Source organism: Schistocerca americana, chromosome 1 (assembly GCF_021461395.2).
Source record: "Schistocerca americana isolate TAMUIC-IGC-003095 chromosome 1, iqSchAmer2.1, whole genome shotgun sequence".
Taxonomy (NCBI): domain Eukaryota; kingdom Metazoa; phylum Arthropoda; class Insecta; order Orthoptera; family Acrididae; genus Schistocerca; species Schistocerca americana.
The window spans coordinates 29,906,491-29,920,601 of record NC_060119.1 but is presented as its reverse complement, the minus strand read 5'-3'; positions in this window follow the sequence as shown (position 1 = coordinate 29,920,601).

The window sequence follows — 14,111 nt, the reverse complement described above, 5'->3', positions numbered from 1 at the left end:
TGGAATTCCTTAATGCTGTAATTTAAACTTATAAAAAAAATTGTTCTTTCAGAATAAGTGCCTGTTTCTTTGGGACACTGCAGTTCAAACAGGAGTGGCGTAATGTTAGTGAGTATTTGTCAAATGAAGTGTATGAATGTCTTGCTGTTTCCTGGGGCACGCAGCTGTGTTATTGAATTCAATTTGAAGTGTTCTGTCGGGTGAACGACTGCTCCCCACTTCAGTCTATTCTTTTGAGTAGTATTGTAAGGTTCTTTTGGATATTTGTCAGTGGGGTGGACTGATTCAATTTTGTTTTTCTCTTTCTTTTGAATTACGGTGAACTGTTTAGTTTCTCGGGTTATTGGCTTAACTCGCGCTTCACGCATTAAATCTGCTGCTTTTGAAATTGTTTTTTTATTCCTCTTTGATGTCAGACAGATTCAAATGTAACTTCATTTACGTTATTTGAAATAAATGTGTTGGATTGACCTTAATGAATTATGTGCAATCGGAGTAAGGCACCCAGCCAGTCCTTCATTAGTGCTTAACAGTGGCGTATGGTTCGGGTTGTGAGCCCCGTGCTCGGACCACCATGTACACAGTGTTTAAAGAAGATTGCAAGTAACACTATTCATTGATACCATGGAATTACATTTTCCTGCAGACATATGAATCTCAACTTTACTTTCGAGAAGGAGAGAAGCGGAAGTAATAGATTAAAATTTGTGCCGTAGGGAAAATAGGCTGCAGGTGTGAATTCAGGTTTTCGTTATGGAGGGCACTAGACTGGGAGAGTTGATGCAGCTGCCTGAGCCACGATGCCACGGTGGTCCAGTGGTCAGCGCGCCTGCCTAGTCAACTGCCTGGAGATCGGTGTGCGCTCCTTATCTCGCTACCGACGTCCAGTCTGCACGCTGCCTCACGGTCAATGTGGAGCAGCTATGCCGGTCGCACCCACACGGAACTGACCTTGCAGAAACCCCGCTGTGTGTCGCCCGTGATGTTATGGACACGGAACAGCTTCTCCTGGTGTGCGGATCGGCGACAAGTGTCTGGTCCTTAGTGCCACAGATGCCGGCCTTAATTACCCGTACGACTCCTCATCAGATACCTCCTCCACTGCTCCTGTTTCCGAACTCGGGACACTTCCCGCAAACAAAAGAGGAACTCCGCGAAGTGGATTTGCGGGCACGCAATTCACTGTATGTTTGCTGACGACGGGAAAAATGTCCTTGGTTTTTGGCACTTCCTTTCACCCTTATTGTGCAGCTGTACGCAATCCGAAATATAGACAATTTTCTTTTTAGTGATTTTCTTAACCTACCCCGGAGTTGCGGGACTTACTACAATGAAGAGTTAATCCACGCCTTTTCCACTATTACTTGTGGTTACTCTCTAGTCGTAAGAATGTTCTTCTCCGAAAAACTACGTGTCAGTAGTCCCATCGAGGTGAAGAATTGCCACTCCCTTCTACTCGCGACGTCGGTTTGCTGCAAAGCTCGATGGTATAAAAAATAAAGAAATAAATAAAAATAAATAATTATAAAACAAGAAAAAACAAAATAAAATAAAAACTTGTCTCAGTGATGTGCTGTGTACGTCTACTACGCGTGCCCTGGGCTTTACGTGGTTCCTGGGGGAGGGAACGGGACAAGGTGGCCAGGGCTCGGGTTGCTATCCCTAGCCACTTTGCTCTCACCCTTCCCTTTGAGCACCAAGGAGGTTTTTCTGTGGAAAAACGATATCCAGGAAACCCGGGTTCAAATGCTGGCCTTGAGGTGAATTTTAATCCATTACTTCAGCTTCTACCCTTAACATAAACCAGTTTATGAAGGGTATGATATTGTGGATTAGAATGGACTAGATTCTCACAGTTATCAGTTAAGCCACACTCTAAATGTAAATACAAAAAAATAAAAACTGGAATCGTACGTCAAACTTGAAAATATTGGTTAGGGTGGCCTTCAAACCATTCCTTCTATGTTAATACAGTAAGCACCAATTTATCTAGGTTATGCTAACCTGAGATTGCACGGGGAATCTAATAACAACCATAATATACATGATCTTTACCTGAATCTGCTCTTTACCGATTTACATGCTAAATGTCGACTTTCAAACCGGACTCCACTACTTATGCCTAACTGACGGGACAACTTATTTAGAAAACTACACATAAAATCTACTGTATTTCGTATGACCTGCTTTCAGTTTACTTAGGGGAAATTTTCTTATAGCTTTATTTTCTGTATCTGTGTCTCGTTAACTTTGCTGACGACGGCTCTCGTTTTCCGAAGAGTCAGAACATATCTATGGCCATACAAATGTTGTCCCACGTAGTCTCATAATAGATCAGCAAATTTCAGTGTCTCGGTGTGCGAGTCAACCTGTTGCTCGATCGTCTGGTCTTCGCTGTCATCATCCACCTGACGCACTTTGTTGACTGCTTATTAGTTCTATATCTACATCTACATCTACATTTATACTCCACAAGCCACCCAACGGTGTGTGGCGGAGGGCACTTTACGTGCCGCTGTCATTACCTCCCTTTCCTGTTTCAGTCGCGTATGGTTCGCGGGAAGAACGACTGCCGAAAAGCCTTCGTGCGCGCTCGAATCTCTCTAATTTTGCATTCGTGATCTCCTCGGGAGGTATAAGTAGGGGGAAGCAATATATTCGATACCTCATCCAGAAACGCACCCTCTCGAAACCTGGACAGCAAGCTACACCGCGATGCAGAGCGCCTCTCTTGCAGAGTCTGCCACTTGAGTTTGCTAAACATCTCCGTAACCAAATAACCCTGTGACGAAACGCGCCGCTCTTCTTTGGACCTTCTCTATCTCCTCTGTCAACCCGACCTGGTGCGGATCCCACACTGATGAGCAATACTCAAGTATAGGTCGAACGAGTGTTTTGTAAGCCACCTCCTTTGTTGATGGACTACATTTTCTAAGGACTCTCTCAATGAATCTCAACCTGGTACCCGCCTTACCAACAATTAATTTTATATGATCATTCCACTTCAAATCGTTCCGCACGCATACTCCCAGATATTTTTACAGAAGTAACTGCTACCAGTGTTTGTTCCGATATCATATAATCGTACAATGAAGGATCCTTCTTTATATGTATTCGCAATACATTACATTTGTCTATTGATTGGCGACTCCATAGTGTCCTGTGCACTACGACCAGATAATGGGTATACTTTGAAGGAGAGACAGCATTGGTCGTATATTTTTGTTTATTATCGCAAAATCGATTTTCGGTCACTTAGTGACCATCTTGAGTGCTGTAATATATAACTTAAATTAGTAAGCACTGGTGTCAATAAGCTTACGGCGATCACATAGACTGAGATCACATAGACTGCTCAGTCTATGTGATCGCCGTAAGCTTATTGACACCAGTGCTTACTAATTTAAGTTATATATTACAGCACTGAAGATGGTCACTAAGTGACCGAAAATCGATTTTGCGATAATAAACAAAAATATACGACCAATGCTGTCTCTCCTTCAAAGTATACATTTGTCTATGTTAAGGATCAGTTGCCACTCGCTGCACCAAGTGCCTATACGCTGCAGATCTTCCTGCATTTCGCTGCAATTTTCTAATGCTGCAACTTCTCTGTATACTACAGCATCATCCGTGAAAAGCCGCATGGAACTTCCAACACTGTCTACTAGGTCATTTATATACAATTGTGAAAAGCAATGGTCCCGTAACACTCCCCTGTGGTACGCCAAGGGTTACTTTAACGTCTGTAGATGTCTCTCCATTGAGAATAGCATGCTGTGTTCTGTTTGCTAAAAAGTCTTCAATCCAGCCACACAGCTGGTCTGATATTCCGTAGGCTCTTACTTTGCTTATCAGGCGACAGTGCGGAACTGTATCGAACGCCTTTCGGAAGTCAAGGAAAATGGCATCTACCTCGGAGTCTGTATCTAATACTTTCTGGGTCTCATGAATAAATAAATCGATTTGCGTCTCACACGATCGCTGTTTCCGGAATCCATGTTGATTCCTACAGAGTAGATTCTGGGTTTCCAGAAATGACATGATACGCGAGCAAAAAACATGTTCTAAAATTCTGTGCCTAAGTCTCTAGCGTTTTTGTTTTGCATTTTGCTATTCCGGTTGCTATTAGTTTAATGATCGATTGCCATTTTTTATTTGCAGTTCACTGTTGTTATTCGTGTTTACATTTTGTAATTTTGTCGTCTGGAGATAGTGTGTGGAGCTGTGGACGGTAGAAAACAGAGTGCCAACCGGAGAAATCGGAACGTTTATCACATATTCTTCTGTCTGAGTTCAATAGAGGGGTGACAGCAGCGGGGACAGCCACAAACATTTGCACCGTGTATGGGGATAACGCCAGCCAACAGAGCACGGCAAGAAAATGGTTTTTGTCGTTCTAAGGAGGATCTCATTAACACTGGTGACTCTGCACGTTCAGAAAGACCTTCGGGGTTTGGAAAAGATCTTTTAAACGCAATGATACACGTGAGTGTGCTCCAGGTCTGTCAAATGTGATGCACTGCGATCATTCCACTGTCGTGCGACATTTGCATGCAATGAGGAAAGTTGAAAAACCGGATGTACGGATACCGCATTCTGTGAGCCAAAATTACAAAAATGTCGTGTGGCAGGCAATGTGTGCGTCTCCGGCTGCTCGTCATCAGTTGGCTCGTGAACAACACCGACCACTCCTATACTGTGTTGTTACTGGTGACCAGAAATGGTGTCTTTATGCTAACATGAGGGGGAGAAAGGAATGGTCGAGCCCATCTCCCCGTACAAAAATTTGCTCGCATCCAGAAAAGATAATGTTATGCATCAGGTGGAACAACTACGAAATCCTTCCCTGGGGTGTAACGATCACTTCTGACATTAATCAACAACTCAGAGGTCTTGCAAACGCAGTTCAAGGACAATGGCCAGGAAAGACTGCGTGTAATGATTCTGCTCGACGATAACAACCGACCACATTCTGCTGCAGTGACAAAAAAAAAAAAAAACAATATACCGGAGATGGGTTGAGAAGTCATTCCGCACCCACCTTATTCTCCTGAACTTGTGCCCTCAGATTTTCACCTCTTCCACCCTATCGAGCAATCTTGAAGGATCTTCCTTTCCGGATGTAAATGCGCTCGGAACATGTATCGACGAGTTCTTCACTTCAACACCACGCCATTTCTACAGTCACTGAATCGAAAAGTTACCGCAGCGTTGGCAGACAGTTGTAAATAGTGAAGGAGAATACATTATTGATGATTGAAGTGTCTGTTAGGTGCACCCTTTGTCTTTATGAAACTTCTGGAAAAACGCTACGAACTTATGCACGAAAGCAATATATCTGTGTCACTTGTTGTTAGATCTCTGATCACTATTCGTTCGCCGACGATATTTTCAGCGAAACCATGAAAACAGCGCCCAGTGAAATCTGCGCACAACCAGCAATCTGTGACATCTGCGCCCAATACCTGTATCCTTTGCGTCACTGCTTACCTGAGCCCTGACCTTCGTAATTACGCTAAACTACCTGCTTCCCAGACACGGCCGAACTGTGAACCGGTAGATCTGCTCTACCACAGTTGCCGACTGTCTGAACAAGTGGTCGTAGTACCGCTCCAGCTGTCGCAGAGTTGACATGTTGTGACTTGTGTGTTTCTGTGAGAATAGTTTCAACGACCATTAGCGGATAGCCATGTTGCCACTGTGAAGGTTATTCTTACATAGTGAACAGAACGAAAGAAGACGGGACTGTAATACGACGCTGTTCAAGACAGGAAGCAAACCATTGTTGACGAATGCTTAAAACCAAGGATTCGAAGCTGGTTCTTTCACTCGGGCGTCAGCGTGGAGCTCCTGATGACGCTCGGTTGGAAGTAAGGAAGCCTTTGAACCACGCAAAGAAAAAGCCCCCCCCCCCCTGCTGTTTGGGGGTAAGAATAGGTCCACGGTATTCCTGCCTGTCGTAAGAGGCGACTAAAAGGAGTATTTCCAAATTGTTCCGAAGAGCGAGCCAATTGGGGAAGGGCGCCTTACATGGTGCACTGTATCCTTCGTGCAATTAGACCTATAGCCGTCTTTCTCGTCGTTGCAATGGTGTCCCGCTCGTTTTCGATCTCTTGGGCGATTACCACGCTGCACTCTGCAGTGTTTCTTTTAACTGTGACGACGACCTTGGCCATTTTTGCACCTAAGATCCAGCACGGTAGCCAGTCCGTTGTGGTGGGGTCGCCATGTACCCTCTTGGTTGTAGCCCCCTGACAACACAGGGATCGCTCTACTGATGCCTGCGCCGTTCACTCCCCACGTATGCCAAGGAGTAGATGCCCATCTCCCTGGGGCATCGGGACTCCCGGCAATGGCCATCCTGCCAGGTGGCCTTTGCTGTGGCTGGGTGGCGCCCGTGGGGAGGGCCCTTGGTCGGAGTAGGTGGAATCAGGGCGGATGACCCGCAATGGAGCGTGGTACATCATCTCTCGCTGGTGGGCAGCCGCCAGCAGTCTCTAAGCGTTCTCGGGCTCAATTTAATGCTCAGAAGTACGATCGAAAAACGTTCCCCTCCCTGGCCACGCTGTGAAAGCAGTGTAAGTCTCAGGATGGAGGTAACAGTTATTCGCCCCGATTCTTAGTTTGCACGAGAGCTGATGGGGAGTCTTTTCTATCCACAAAGCCTCAGTTCTTCATCGAGCATTTAGAGGACAAGTTTGGGGAGGTGGAGGGCTTGTCCAAAATGCACTCTGGGTCAGTACTGATTCAAACGGCATCCTCTGCCCAGTCACAACGGTTACTTGCTTGTGACAAGTTGGGGGATGTTGCCATTACGATCACACCCCATAAGAGTTTAAATATGGTCCAGGGTGTTACTTATCATAGGGACCTTCTTTCGCAGTCGGATGACGAGCTGCGCGCCAATTCTGGCGCGTTCATCGGGGTCTGAAGGATAATCAGATTGCTACCGGTGCCTTCATCTTGGCCTTCGAGGGCGATACATTACCAGAGAAGATCAAGGTGATGGTCTACCGATGTGATGTCAATTCCTATATCCCTCCCCTGATGCAGTGCTTTAAGTGCTGGAAGTTGGGCTATATGTCTTATCGCTGCACTTCCAGCCTCACATGTCGAGATTGCGGACGCCCATCACATCCCGATACTCCATGTACCCCGCCTCCCATCTGTGTCAACTACGGAGATCATCATACACCTTGCTCGCCAGACTGCAGAATCTTACAGAAAGAGCGCAAAGCCATGGAATATAAGACCCTGGACTGACTGACCTATAGTGAGGCAAAGAGGAAATATGGCCGACTACATCCTGTGAGAATGACATCTTCCTACACCGCTGCTACAACAACTTTTCTAGCCCCATCAGTTCCGAGAATTCCAGCGGGATCGACGAGCAGTACACCTCCTCCTGCCCCCTTGCCCATGGGGGGCTCTACCCACCCTGTTGCTCCTGCGCCACCTACCTCGGGACCAACATCCTCCTACCCATCGGGGATGCCTGTCCCTGCTTCTCAGCCAGAGAAGTGTCCAACTTCTTCAGCTATTCTCGCTCATAAGGGGTCCCTTGGGTCCCTCCCTTCCCAGGCTTCCACCAGCGGGAAGGATGACGCCAGATAGTGGCATAAGTTCCCACCAGCGGCTGGTCGTAGATCTTCGCGATCCTCCTCTGTCCCGGAGACTGAATCGGTGAAGCCCTCCCAGCCGGTGAAACCCAAGGTTCAGCGAGAGTACTCCAAGCGAAAGACCTCTAAGGCCAAAGAACTTGCGGTGGCAGCGACCCCACTGCACCCTTCGAGCTCTGTGTCTGAGGATGAGGTCGAGATCCTGGTGTCCACTGAGGACCTTGATATCGCCGGCCCCTCAGACACCATGGATAGCACTTGCACATCTGCTCAATCGGTGGCAGCAGGTGACCCAGCGACGTAATCTGCCTCCCCCATCCCTTCACGCCTTTCTCAGCCATGGACAACATCATCCTCCAGTGGGACTGCAGCGGTTTCTTCCACCATCTTGCTGTGCTCTGACAACTTATCAGCCTTCACCCTTTTGTCTGTATTGCTTTACAAGAAACTTGGTTTACGGCAATGTGAACCCCCACCCTCCGTGGCTATTGGGATTATTATAGGAACTGGGCAACTTATGAAGGGGTATCTGGTGGTGTCTGCATCTATGCCCATCACTCCCTTCACAACGAGTCTGTCCCTCTACAAACAGCTTTAGAGGCTGTCGCTGTTCAGGTGTGGACGCCACAGGCTGTCACCGTCTGCAGTCTTTATCTTCCACCAGATGGTGCTGTCTCGCAGCATGTCCTGGCTGTGCTGATAGCCCAGTTGCCGCCGCCTTTCCTCTTACTGGGCGACTTCAACACCCATAATCCCCTGTGGGGTGGGTCAGTGGAAACACGTCGAGGAGCCACCATTGAGAATGTTTTTACACAGCTCGACCTACCCATTTTAAATGATGGTGCCTTCACATAATTCGGTGTGGCACACGGTACGTACTCTGCCATCGACTTTTCGATCTGCAGCCCTAGCCTCTTACCTTCTGTCCAATGGAGTGTGCATGACGACCTGTATGGTAGTGACCACTTTCCGATCTTTCTGTCACTGCCACAGCATCGCTCTTCTGGGCGCCCTTTCAGATGGGCTATGAATAAGGCTGACTGGGACTTGTTCTCCTCCATGGCCGCTATTGCGCCTCTTTCTAATGAAGCCGTTGATGTGGTGGTTCACTCGGTCACCACCGGCATCGTTACTGCCGCAGAATCTTCCATTCTTCTGGGTCCCCACGGCAGAGGACTGTGCCTTGGTGGTCGCCTGAGATCGCTGAGGTGATTAAAGATCGCTGGCGAGCACTCCAGCGACACAAGCGACATCCCCCCATAGAGCACCTCATCGCCTTCAAACGGCTGCATGGGCGGGCCCACCACCTTATCCGCCAACGCAAGCAGGAGTGCTGGGAGCGGTATGTTTCCACCATTGGCCTCCATGTCTCTCCATCACAGGTCTGGGCAAAGATTAGACGCCTCTATGGCTATCGGACCCCTGTCAGCGTCCCTGCGCTCTCACTGAATGGGGCAATTTGTACTGACTCCATCATAATTGCCAACCGCTTAGCGGACCATTTTGCTCTCAGTTCCGCTTCTGTGAATTACCCACTGGCTTTCCGCTCCATTAAAGAGCGGTTGGAACATCGGAGCCTTTCATTTCACACGCGCCATCCTGAGTCCTACAATGTACCATTCACTGAGTGGGAATTCCACAGTGCCCTAGCCACTTGCCCTGATACCGCTCCCGGGACAGATCTCATCCAATGTCAGATGCTGAAACATCTCTCAGTGGACTGCCAGCGACGCCTCCTCGACCTTTACAACCGAATCTGGGTCGAGGGTGAGTTTCCATCGCAATGAAATCTGCCAAGAACCCATTGGAGGTGGACAGCTACCGCCCCATTAGCCTCACCAACGTTCCTTTCAAGTTACTCGAACGCATGGTGAGCCGGCGGTTGAGTTGGCTACTCGAGTCTCGGGGCCTTCTGGCTCCATCTCAGGGTGGGTTCCGTAAAGGCCGCTCTGCCGCCGACAATCTGGTGAGCCTGGAGTCAGCCATCTGTACGGCCTTTGCTTGCCGTCAGCATCTCGTTGCTGTCTTTTTCGACATGCGGAAGGCGTACGATACGACATGGCGCCATCACATCCTCTCTATGCTTCATGGTTGGGGTCTTCGGGGTCCACTGCCGATTTTCATCCGAAATTTTCTGTCGCATGGAACCTTCCGCGTGCAAGTCGCGGCCTCCCATAGTTCCTCCCGAGTTCAGGTGAACGGGGTGCCACAGGGATCTGCTTTAAGTGTCTGCCTACTTTTAATTGCAATTACCGGGCTCGCTGCGGCGGTGGGAACGTCTATCTCAGCGTCCCTGTATGCTGACGACTTCTGCCTTTACTACAGCTCTACTGGCATTGCAGCTGCTGAACGTCAGCTACAGGGCGCTATCCGCAAGGCGCAGTCGTGGTCTGTAGCTCATGGCTTCCAGTTTTGAGCTGCCAAGACCTGCGTTATGCATTTCTGCCGGCAACGAACAGTTCACCCTGAGCCGCGGCTTTATCTTGCCGGCGAACTCCTTGCTGTCGTGGAGACACATCGGCTTTTGGGTGTGGTTTTTGAGGCCCGGTTGACTTGGCTCCCACACATTCGGAAACTTAAACTGATGTGTTGGCAGCATCTTAATGCTCTGCGATGCTTGAGCCACACCAGCTGGGGTGCCGTCCGATCTACCCTCTTACGGCTCTATCAGGAGTTAATCCAGTCCCGTCTGGATTATGGGAGCCTGTCTTATGGTTCAGCATCCCCATCTGCGTTGCGGGTGCTGGACTCAATCCTTCACAGCGGGATCCGACTTGCGACTGGTGCTTTCTGGACAAGCCCTGTGGACAGCATACTTGCGGAGGTGGCTGTCCCTCCACTGCGGTTACGGCGCCAACGTTTACTGGCCGCTTATGCTGCCCATGTTTTTAGCTTGCCCAGGCATCCTAATTATCGTCTCCTGTTTCCGCAGTCGGTCGTCCGTCTCCCAGAACGTCGGCCCGGTCGGGTTGTACGATCGCGGTCCGCGTCAGAGAGCTTCTCTCTGGGCTTCGGGTTTTCCCTCTTCCGACTCCTTTCTGGGCCCCTCTGCATACAGCCCCATGGTGTGTGCCCCACCCTTGCCTTCGGCTCGAATTGGCACAGGGCCCGAAGGACTCAGTCCCTCCGGAGGCCTTCCGCCGCCGCTTTTATTCCATCCTAGCCACGTATCAGGGCTCTGGCGTGTTTTACACGGTTCGATGGTTGCATGTCGTGTCGGTTATGCTCTAACTCCAGGGGACCATTACGAACAACGATCCATGCCGGCTGGCTGCACCGTTTTCACTGCCGAGCTGTTCGCCTCCCGGAGACTGATTTGCGAGCGATCTTACGCCTCAAAGTTTTCGCGCTTTGGGACGCTGAATGACGCGATCTGACCACACCTAACAAACTCTGTGCTGTCAAGGAGGCGACGAATGTGTGGCGGTCATCCATGCGAGCCATTCGCAGGGACTCTGTTGTCCTTTGTCGGCTCCGAATTGGCCACACCCGGCTGACGCACAGGTTTTTACTGAGCTGTGAGGACCCGCCTCTATGTCGCTGCGGGGCGGCTTTGACGGTGGCCCACATTCTGTTGGCCTGCCCCCTTTTAGCTGTGGTCAGGCAGACATTTGCGCTGCCTGATACGCTCCCTGCCCTTTTAATAGATGACTCTGCCATGGCAGGCTTAGTTTTGTGTTTTATTCGGGCAGGGGGCTTTTATCACTTAATCTAAGTGTTTGTCCTTTTTTGTGTTGAGTCTGGCATTTAGCCCACGACTTTAGTCTGAGTTTTAAATGTGTCTCTCTGTGGTTGGCTTTTCCTTCTTTGTCTCTATGGCCGGCCAACCACTGTCACAGTCTGTGTGATTTTAATTCCTTTTGTCTGGTCTCTGTCTAAGTCTTTCTTGTCTTGTGACGTCTGTCGTCCTTTCCATTGTCGTTTTTATTCTGTGTGGGTGTTTTAAGGTTTGGAAAAAGGGACCGATGACCGTAGCAGTCTGGTCCCTTTAATCCCACAACCAACCAACCAACCAAAGAAAAAGGCTCGCGAGGAATAGCAACTCCTGTTTCCAAAACATATTCATAGGACCTAGGATGCCTGCATAATCGAGGGTATAATTTTGTTACTGAAATGCCAGAGCAGCAAGAGAAGTTTGTACTACCAGTGGGCAAAATCACAAGGAAGTAAGAGACATCCGCAGACAAGAGAAGGAAATGACCTCAAAGCGCCGGCCGGTGTGGCCGTGCGGTTCTAAGCGCTTCAGTCTGGAACCGCGTGACCGCTACGGTCGCAGGTTCGAATCCTGCCTCGGACATGGATGTTTGTGATGTCCTTAGGTTAGTTAGGTTTAAGTAGTTCTAAGTTCTAGGAGACTGATGACCACAGATGTTGAGTCCCATAGTGCTCAGAGCCATTTGAACCATTTTTTGACCTCAAAGCAAAGTTAGTAGCTATGAATAATGGCAGCAATTTCCTGTTAAACAGCTATAAATTGGGAACAAGGACAACAGTTTTCAGCGGAACAGTAGGGAGAGAGGCTCTAAGGAGTAAACGAGACTTTATTATGAATGGTACACCCAGCAAACAGTTTTCGCAAATATTCACCACTCATGCCGACTTTGGGAGTACAAATAATGAGACAAACATCTATCCAGTTGCCTGTGCTTTATTTCCAAACAAAAGAAAAGAGACATACATACATCTCTTTCGAAATTTGGAGGTAAATGTTATCAGCAGCGACTTCTGCGATTGAAGTTGTACTACCGACAGGCGAAGTGCATGGACGTTATATCTCTGGAGGAAAGTGTAGGATCCAGGAGTTACTCATGAATACAAAGAAAATGGAAAAAGTGAGACAAAATATTCGCAAGTGTGCTCCACTGGCGTTTCTACGGCCTGAAGATATATGGAATGGCTGGCTCGAGATACATTCACAGGCACTGGGTATCCCCAGGCTTCCTGACATTTTTGACTACTTTGTATATAGATGGTTCGAAAATGAAGAAGAAAATGGTGAAAATGCCTCTGAGCACTATGGGACTTAACACCTGAGATCATCAGTCCCCTAGAACTACTTAAACCTAACTAACCTAAGGACATCAAACACATTCATTCTCGAGGCAGGATTCGAACTTGCGACCGTAGTGGTCGCGCGATTCCTGACTGAAGCGCCTAGAACCGCTCGGCCACATCGGTCGCCTAATGAAGAAAACCCTACCAGCCTTTGGAGTTGCCACAAACAGAACCATCGAATGATTAACACTGTAGAAGGCTGGGACCACAAAATTAATAACATGCTTGCTAAATCAAATCCTAAAATCAGTTACGTAATTAGGTGTATGAAAAGGGAAGCAGAAAATTCTGCGTGCGCGTTAGTGATGGTAGAGCTGAGTACTTACGGCAAATGAAAAAAAAAGTTTATGCGAAAGGGGATGAAAGGTTGGAAAGAATAATAAAAAAGTACAAAGAGGATTGTGACATCATGGCTTGCTTGAGAGCTATCTACTATCTACAATAACTTGATTAAATTTGTCACAAGACGTATGTAGAAAGAAAAATGTACAAAATGTAAACAGCTACGTATAAATTAAAAAAAAGACATATTGCTGATGCTTGAAAGCTGATTTCAAACACGTTTAAGTGTCAATAATTTGTTTTTGCCATTTAATCAGTCCAAAGCCCGTTTAAAATATGAGTAGTTTTAAAAAAACTGGGCTTAATTCTATGATTGGCCATACCTAATTTCATTTTCCGTGATTTCTCAGATCATACCAGGAAAATGGTGGGAGGGCCCCTTAAGGAGGTCATGGTTCATTCCTCCCCCTCCTACAACGACAAATCCAAGCAACAGTTAAATCGCAAACGATAACAGTCGATGCGACATGAAACACCAAACGCGAATTTTGTTTTCACTAGGATGTTACGACGATGAATGAAGATATACTGAGCTAAGATTAGACATATCAGTGGAATGTAAACATCATTTGAGTGGCTGCTCTTATCATTCTCTTTACAAAATTTCTAAGACACATACACATACTTTAGTGACTTAAGGATAAGACTCTTGCCAACCTAAATGTTACTGAATATCTTGGAGAGATTTGTTATGATCAGTTTCGAACTTGTACAGAACTGTACAAAGAATTCCCTATTTGGTGTAATTCACATCCAATATTTCACTCTGGTTCAGACTGCCGTTTACACTGCGGCGTAGCTAAGTAGTTGGTACCCAGTCCACACTTTTGTCATCCCCCCCCCCCTTTCCCCAAATTGGCAACCTCACAAAAGCATAAAATACAACATTTGTGCATAAGTAATCAAAGTATAATGTTAACTATTTCGCAAACAGGATTTTATGGATGAAAACGAATTAGTAAAACGCATAAAGAAAACCACACTGTTCAACTGTTTATCAAGGAAGCAGAAAAAGTAACCGAAGATCTACTTACTGAAAGACGACTAGAACGTAGCTGCAAATTTTGAAATTACATCATCAATATCGACATA